Genomic DNA, 9,646 nt, shown 5'->3' on the forward strand with positions numbered 1-9,646 from the left:
CATCCCATAGAACACATTACAGAACGTCTTCCGACTAGAGTAAACAGTTCCGGATACTGATTAAACATATCTCACCACAATGAAGTGGCTAACGAGATCTCGTAAACACATGAATGTCATGGACCTGCATTTTCATGCCGTCCCCCATGACTTGGGACTATCTATGGATGCCATAATAGATTTCAAATACGGAATATTCGTTCACAAAAACAAATATCATTTTAGAAAACATAGCTTATCACATTTCATTTGGAACATAATTCATATAAACGTATCTTTACGATAACGTTACTCACAGTGGTTCCAGTAAGCGGTCAATCAATCCTCGAGTCTTAACCTATAACCACTAAATACATAGCACAAGCACATCTTATTATTACACATGTACACGACCAACACGGTTTAGATTACATTATATTGATTCTTGTTCTTCCTTAACACATTGCTCAAAACACACTCTTGAATCTTATAACTTAGTACATTCTTTTCTTAGTGTGTTTCTAATCCATAACCTCATTATCAAAGCTTAATTAAGGCTTAGAAATGTCTAAGATGCAATGAGGATGCCAAAACATGCCTTGGAACACTTAGTCAAATTTTTTGAAAATGAGGTCCACGCTCGAGCGTAGCTTTCCTCGCTCGAGCAGACATGCAAAATGTGAAGGGTCGCTCGAGCGCACATTCCTTCGCTCGAGCGATCTATAAAAGACATGAAACTTCTGGAAGCTTGCAATTCACGCTCAAGAGGACTTTTGGTTACTCGAGGAGAGTGCACGCACTCAGAGTGGTCGCTCGAGCGTGAACTCCCACGCTCGAGCGTAGATGCAAATTCTGGAATTTCTAGATTGCACCTTCAAACTCAAAACTCGAATTCCAACCTTCAAAACACATCTTTTGAGCCCCAAAACTTGAGATAACATAGTAAACTTGTAAACACATGAAGAATTTAGGATCATTTCATAAAATCATGGCCCAATGGTTTGTTAAAAACTCACAATTTCAACTTAAAACATGATGAATGTTCATGAACACAACATGCATGAATTTTTCTTGAATCAAACTTCTCAAAACATGATCAAACACCACAAAACAACTTAAAACTTGATGATTTCCCCAAATGAAGATGAATTTCAAACATGCAAGAGAAAATTCTTAGAGTTCATGCTCAATTTGTGAGAAAATGTACATGCATGCATGAATTGTAACTCAAATCTCTATTCTAAGCTCAATACACACATCAAACTCATAATCTTGAAGAAATTTCATGCTAAATGACTTAGTTACACAATCTAGAGGTTGTAATCTTACTTAGAGTTCTTGTTCTAGCACAATCTTTGATCAATTCAAGCTATAGCCTTCAATTTCTCTTTAATCTCTCCCTTTCTCTCTCTAGAATTGGGCTCCCTCTCTCTCTAAAAAGAATTCTCAGATTTTTCCACTCAAGGGGGATGAAGGAAATGAGCTCAAATGAGCTTAAGTCTCAAATATATGATTATGGTGCTAAAACACATTAATTAGAATATATGGCTAACCAAATACGCCTTAATCAATCAGACTAAATCAATTTTTAATAAAACTTGCCATATGGTTCTAAAAATTCCAAATAACATATTGACGTGATCAATTTCGGTTTCGGATGCCAATAAGGCTTTCAATTAACATATTAAAGTGGAAATTCCAAACATATATTTCTATAAGTAATAGATAGAAGACCAAATATCATGTAATTTGCATATTAATCCCATAATTTATTTGATCCACTCAATTAGCATCTTTAATCACTGATTAGTAGCTAATTACGGGTCGGGATTATTACAGTAGCGGAGGTAATGAGAGGAAATGGGAAGAGAAAAAAAGGATGTTAGGAAAAAGGTAATTTCAAAAATTCACATGGGTAAATCTACCTATTTGTAATTATTTTTAATCTATGCATCTTTCTACAATTATTTTTAATTGCCCACTTTTTATTCCTTTCATTTTTTGCAATTTTGTTTTGTTTTGTTTTTTTTTTTTTAAAGATTATAAGAATTTGAAAAGTAAAAATACATTTGGCACAATGTAGAAAAATTCAATAAATACATAACTTTTTTTTAAAAACATAACTTTTTTTTTAAAAAAAAAGAAAAAACTTTTCAATTGTTGTTAAGTTTGTATTGAAATATTATTTTATTTTATTTTTTGTATCGCTTCAGTTTCTACATGTCTCTAATTGCAAAATAAATAAAACAAAATAAATTAAATATTTTAAATCACTCTTTAATTTAAATTATTAAATTTCTTTCAATTTAATCATTATTTCTATTATCAGATTGAGTGATTTACCAATAAATCCCAAAATGTAAACTTATGAACCAATTAGTCCCATTTTTATTCTAGTAAACCGTTTAGTCCCATTTAATTGTGAGGGACGTAACTACCCTCATCTAACCGTTGCTCACAGATACACACACACAGGTACACACACACAGATACACCCACACACACACAGAGATACACACACAGATACATACACACAAACACAGATACACACACACAGATACACACACACACACAGAGATACACACACAGATATATACACACACACACACACACAGATACACACACACAGATACACACACAGATACACACACACACACAGAGATACGCACATACATTATGAGGGGCAGACGCCGTGACCTGGGTGGCTAACAACATCCTCCCCTTCTACCCCACCGGTCCAGCGCCTGAGGAGGAGGAGGAAGATAGTCTTCTTCCGGATCTTCATCAACATCAGGGCCATGATCAACATCATCAACATTGGTTCCATCATCAACATCAGCGATATCAATGCTATGCTCAACATCGTCAACATCAGCGTAGATCCACACCGATCCATCATCAACATCAGTGGTAGACATCATCAACATGGCGGATGGGTGAGGATCATTTTTGCAATGGCGGATGGGTCTTCTCCGACGTTTTCTTCGGCGCCTCTGTGTATATCAGATCAGCGCTGCATCTATCTCAGATCTGTTGGATCTCCGATGATCTCAATCGGGTTTTCAGAAAACATGGATGCCACCGGCGTTGATGTCAGATTCCGGCGAACTCTTTGGGGTTTCGGCTGTCGGAATCTGAGTTTGAAAATGGAGATTCCATCGCCGGCGGAGAGAGAACATGAAGGAGGAGAAGAAAACAATGAAATAATGTTAATCAGTAATAATGAAATAATGTTAATCAATGAAATAATGTTAAACAATCATGAAAAGGGTATTGGTGTAAAAACAAATGTAATCAAATCACATCAGTTACACTAAATATGAAAAATAGGATCAACAAGAAATAAACTTTTCCACTGATAGGACTTATCCGAACAAAAGAATAAAGTTGGGACTAATTGGTTTAATAGTTTGTGAAATGGGATTTATTGGTAAATTTTCCTTTATTTTACTATGATATAAAATTATCAAATATATTTATTTAAATTACATTTTTATAGTGTGATAGGGTTAAAATTATTATTTTTTGATTACCAACAACGCAAGGATTAAATATTTTTAAAATGCACGTGACGGCTAACTCCAATAATAATTTCACAGGTATATATGCCACTAACAGGTTATCGGTTCGAGTCCCTATTTCGGCCTAAGACTATCGTGTGGTTTTATATATTTAAAATTTTACCTCGGGGTTACTGACCCTAGGTCAGGATTCTTTGTTATCATTAATTTTATATCAATGTACAATGTACACATAGGTACACATAAACAATTCAATTTAAAATAATCAAATATATTTATTTAAGTTATAATTTTATAACAAAATAGAATTAAGATTATTCTAGATCATAAAAAATACATAACTTCTATATAAATATTTTCATAAATAATTTAGAGATAATTACAAAAAAATCTCAAGGTTTGCACCTTATAACAAAATAAACTCTGAGTTTTCAATTTTATCAATTTAAACTTTAATCTTTTTATTTATTTTCAATTTAAACCATTCACTTTTTTTCAATTTAAACCATTCAATTTAAAATTTCAAGGTTTGAACCTTATAACAAAATACATTTTTCATTGAGTTTAATGTTGAAATTCTCATTTCTTTCATTGATTTTACTTAATAGAAATGGACAAGTGGTTTAAATTGAAAATAAATTAAAAATTTAAGATTTAAATTGACAAAATTAAAAATTTATGTTGTTATAAGGCTCAAATCTTAAGAATTTTTTTAATAATTATCCTAATAATTTTTTAACATTTATGAAATATTATTTTAATATTTTTATCTAGTGCATTGTACAAGTTAACCACTAGTTTACATATATAAAATCAAATCACATGATGGGATCACCAAAGTTGTTTACATTCGATGTTCCCATCATTAATAAACAAATAATTTTTGAGATTTATTTAAATTATAAACTATCTCTTCTGCTTTTAAAAATTATATTATGTTTTTTAAGATTTCTAATTTCATAATAAATAGGTATTTTATTAATAAATTATCAAGTTAATTAACAGTTTTTAATAATGTTAAAATTTTATTTCAATTAATAATTTAGATAAGCTTATTATTGTATAGATAAACAGTTAGAAATTTCATTTTTTCAATTAATTCTATTAAATAAAAAATTTCTGACATGGAGGTATTTGTAATTTTCTAAACAATATGATATAATTTGTATTTTAAATAAATTTTAAGAGGTGTATTTGTAATTTATCTTTTATTTGGAGATAGGTTTTATTAAATTAATATGTATATTCTTCTTCTTCTTTTTATTGTTTTTAATTCGGTCCGTAACCAATACCTTGAAGTTGAAGGAAAGAAGAAGAGGGCCCAAAGGTCTTAGATCCAAATTGACGAGAGGGCTTGGTATGGTCTTTGGAAAATTGACTTGACTATACTTTTCTCCCGTTGAAGATCTGGAAAAGAAAGTATTATTTGGATCGTGAGATTTATTATGAATATTATTTTAATGGTGTGTGATGATATAGCGTGTTCCAGATGGAACGGGTCGGATTGATCCACGTTTTCTAAACTGGTGCCCGAGGTACCAAGCCCACAAAGAGACCTGCACAAGAGTTCAACGGGGAACGAGGAGTCCCCCAGCGAGCCCTCCGACGAGCAAGTTAGAAAGAGAGATGAAATGTAGAGATAGATTAGTGATAGAAAAGCTTAACTCTTTCCTTGTCTTCGATGCCTATTCGCTGCTAATCATTTCGTTGTCCCTTCCGACCTCTCACCGTGACCGAAAGTCTATGCTCTAACTTACCTTGTTCATGATGAGGCCGTTCTGTCCTGACGAGGAAGGGTTATCGCAATAAATGTTGCATGAAAACTCATTAATGGCTGATATGTGGTGCAATAACTTTGAAAGATCTTTGTCTACTGATGTGGGTGATTCTCCACTTGCTAAGTGTTTAGATGTCGTTGGCGTTTGGTGTAACGTTGGGTTTCACGAGTGTTGGGCTTTAGTATTTGAATCATGGATTGGACCTTATGTGGTGAGTCATATCCTTTATGGGCTTACCCATGTCAGTAGTCCCTCATTCCCAGGTGCAGCTTTAGTCCAACGAAGGGAATAATGAAGAAAACAAGGGTTGTGGGAGATCAGCCGAGAGAAGACCAACCGAGAGGTGGGCCGACGTGAGGAGGGCCGACCGCAAAGGGTGACCGAGTGGAGGACCGATCGTGAGGAGGTCCGACCGCGAAGGGTGACCGAATGGAGGGACCGACTGTAAGGAGGGTCGACTGCGAAGGGTGACCGAGTGGAGGGAGCGACCGTGAGGAGGGCCGACCGCGAAGGGTGACCGAGTGGAGGGAGCGACCGTGAGGAGGGCCGACCGCGAAGGGTGACCGAGTGGAGGGAGCGACCGTGAGGATGGCCGACCGCGAAGGGTGACCGAGTGGAGGGAGCGACCGTGAGGAGGGCCGACCGCGAAGGGTGACCGAGTGGAAGGACCGACCGTAAGGAGGGCCGACTGCGAAGGGTGACCGGGTGGAGAGAGAAGTGGCGGTGCGTGGGGCTCGAGGGGGGCACGTGGTGATTTGAAGTGGAAAAGACAGGGTAGGGGAAAGGGGCAGTGGATCGTGGTTGTACACGTGGCGGAATCCCATAATGGGGAAGGTTAGGCGTTGAGCAAGAAACGAAAGGATAGGTCAATATAGGGTGTTTGAAAAGACAGTTTTGAAAAAAAATTTGAAAATTTTCAAACTGGCAAAATTTGACCTTGACCCTTAAAATACAAGCAAGCCTTGGGCGTTTGGTTTTATCCGTTTTACCTATCTTTGTGCAAAAAACCAGAATGTCCCAGAAGTAAACTCGTTTGTTTCCAGTGATACACCTCTGCAACATTTTGTGAACTTTCTTGTGCCCGCGTCTGAAGCCATTTGCAGACACACAAGAGAAATGGCCCAAGAGGAAGTAGCAACCGCAAGGCTTGATTCGTTAGGCGACGACGATGCGGTGGAGTTGGCGGAACAGTACCGTGCAGAGCGAAGGAATGAGGGGTAGTTAGTCAAGCAGTGCGGGCTCGTCCTATGACGATGATTGGGGCCGAACCACTGGCACACGAAGGCTGATAAATTGACATGTACGGTGGAGGAGTTGGAGGAGATGCGCGAGAGATATCAGATTCCCGCGGAGATAGTGTTGAAATTGTCGACGTCGAAGGAGAGGCCATCCGACGCCCGACTGGGGGAGTTTGCCCTCTACGAAGAAGCTCGAAAGGGGGGGTTGAGGTTACCGCTTCCCCGGATAGTAGTGGATGTGTTGAATCAGCTGAAGATGGCTTCGGGCCAACTAATGCCCAATGCGTAGAAGATTGTACTGGCCAGTGCAAGCGCGTAGCCACGGGCGAATGAGGGGGCTACAATGACGGTGGATGAGTTTTTTGCATGCTACAAGGCTTCGGGCTAGTAAGAGACTTGGGTCACTTTACAAGCGGCGGCAGGAAAGGGTCTGGTGGCGGGGTTGTCGTCGTTAGTGAAGGGGTGGAGGCCGCGGTGGTTCTATGTGTCTGCCAACAGTGGAGTAGGAGTGCGCACGGTGTGGAAGGTGCCAACCAAGTCGGTTGAGCCAAGGTTGGAGGCGGAGGCGGAGGGGATGGTGAAAAAGGTGATGGCATGGAGGGAGAAGAAGGGCGCCAAGTGGGACGACCTTGTTCAGCCCTCAGCTGACCGGAGGAGATCTTGCACCGGCAGAACTAGAGGCGAGGAGGAAGAGGCAAGAGGCGGAGGACAGAACCACATTCGCCAAGGCCGATCAGCACAAAGAGGCGAAGTTAGGCCGCCCGCCCAAATCGATCGTGAGGGAACGAGTCCGACCGCACCCCAAGCCGCTGGGAGAGAAGGACCTGAGCGGTTTTGAGCCACGACCACCTCCAATGGATCCTCTGAAGGAAAAGAGCAAAAAGGAGGTGGAGGCTGTGTTGAAGAAGAAGAAGAGAGTAATGGAAATGGAAGAGGGTCCAGCCTTGAAGAGGATGAAGGAGGCGATGGCAGAGGGGACCCCCGAAGTGAAGTTAGAGGGAACAACGGAGGGGATGGAGAGTGCCCTGGACCCCGAAACACAAGTGGAAGGTAGGGCGACTGGCCCTGAGCAGGGGACAGAGCAACAGCCCAAGAGAGGTCCTATGCCCTAAGGAGAAGAAAGGAGGGCCAGGTTGAAGACCGCCATTTACCACGCTCCAGCGGTGTTCGGGCGACTGGAGGGAGAAGGAGGTGAAGCCAGGACTACTGCAGATCGGCTCTTGGAAGTAGTAGAGGACGCGGTCGTGCGTTCGATGGCAAGTTTCATAGAGGCCGAACTGCTAAGGGGGCTATGCTCGGCCCAGATAAGGGCGATAGCCTTAGTAGGAGCCTTACTTAACAAAACGGCGCGCGCAAAAGGCGAAGTTGGGCCACTGAAGGCAAAGTTGGAGGAGGTGAAAGCCTAGCTTGAAAGTTTAAGGAAGGAGACCGGAGGCTGGAGGAAAGCCACGCGAAGCGCGTGTGTTAGGGGGCTGGAGTATGCCCAGAACGCCAAGAAGATGGAGGAATTGGCGATGGTGCAGGGCTATTCAGCAGACCATGCTAATGCTGAGCTGCTTGCGACCAAGTTAGAGCTGGAGACGGAACACCGCAAGGTGGTATCGCTCGAGTTCCAGTTGGCTGGCGAGCAGAAGAAGCTGGAAGAGGCCCAGAAAGCCTGCACCGTCGCCAACGAAAGGTGGGATGAGGCCATAGTCTGTAATGAAGATCTACGTGCTCAGTCGATCAAAAAAAAGGAAGAAGTAGATCAGAAGATCGCTGAGTTAGAGAGGGCACTGGCAAATGAGCGGGCTAGGTCAGTGGCTGAGAAGGCAGGGTTGGAGAAGATCTTGGAAGATGAGAGAGCCAAGTTGGCATCTGAGAGGGAGGTGTACCCCGACCTATGTGTTGCAGCAGTAGAGCAGTTCAAGGGGTCTGTCGACTTCCAGATGGCTATTGATGCCGCTATCCCCAACAGCTTGGCGAGAGAGAGGGATAGGGGGGCTGGCCCATCGGGAGCGACCGCTGGAAGTAGGAGTGAAGAGGAAGTGATCCAGAGCTTCCAGTGGTCGGACTTCTACAAGCATAAAATGGCTGAGTTCTGGGGCAGCGGCTGGAAGACTTTTAAACGTAAAGCAAAAGAGCTGTTCCCAGACTTGGACTTCGGCAATGTGAGAATAGATGAAGACGATGTGGCCCAGACCCCCATAGATGAGGGGGTTAACGAAGAAGACCTGGCCTCGAGCGAGGATGAATGATTGATGGAATTTTTTTTTTTTTTGTAATTTCTATAATGAATTTATGTGTAAGTTTGTAAATAAAATAATGAATTGTGCTTTTTCGTACTGTTGTCTTTCTTGTAGATCTGAAAAGAATGAGAATGAGCATTTAAATAAGGCTTATGTATAAATCGTAGTAAAAGTTGAGAAATAGGGAGCCAGTCTAACTTTTGAGAGAACCATCATGCAAAGAATGTTAACCATAAAAACGTTGAAATGTAAGGTCTTAAAGTGTGAAGTTTTAAATCATGCTGTAAGAGTGTTGAGAAATGAAAGGTTGGGTTGGGCGACGAGGTGTGTGGATTGTAATGGAATTAAAAATGAATGTTAAAAATGTAAAGAATGTTAAGAGACGTAAAAGTATGGACCTGTATTTTAACTAAGTATGGCAACTATGCTACAATCATGAAGTTACAAGAATGGCCTTGGCCGAACAGTTTGGCTTGAATCATAATTAACTCAGTTTGGCTAAGCCCTTCATGCTCAGTCTGGTTGAGGCTTCAAGTAACTCAGTCTGGTTGAGCCCTTCGTGCTCAGTCTGGCTGAGACCTTAAGTAACTCAGTCTGGCTGAGCCCCTCGTGCTCAATCTGGTTGAGGCTTTAAATAACTCAATCTGGCTGAGCCCTTCGTGCTCAGTCTGGCTGAGGCTTTAAGTAACTCAGTCTGGCTGAGGCTGCAAGCAAGGTGTTATTGAAATACCACACAGATAACTGAGATATAATATCGTTGTCATTTAAAACGTAGCCCATTGATCACAAATTTACACCATGTGAGAAAAGGACAAAAACATCCAAGTGTGTAGATTGTCAAAAAGAACATACAGCAACTGATTTAATACAAAAATAGGGCTTTATTGAAAATAACATTTCAA

Source organism: Camellia sinensis, chromosome 8 (assembly GCF_055761805.1).
Source record: "Camellia sinensis isolate YWXY chromosome 8, ASM5576180v1, whole genome shotgun sequence".
Taxonomy (NCBI): Eukaryota; Viridiplantae; Streptophyta; class Magnoliopsida; order Ericales; family Theaceae; genus Camellia; species Camellia sinensis.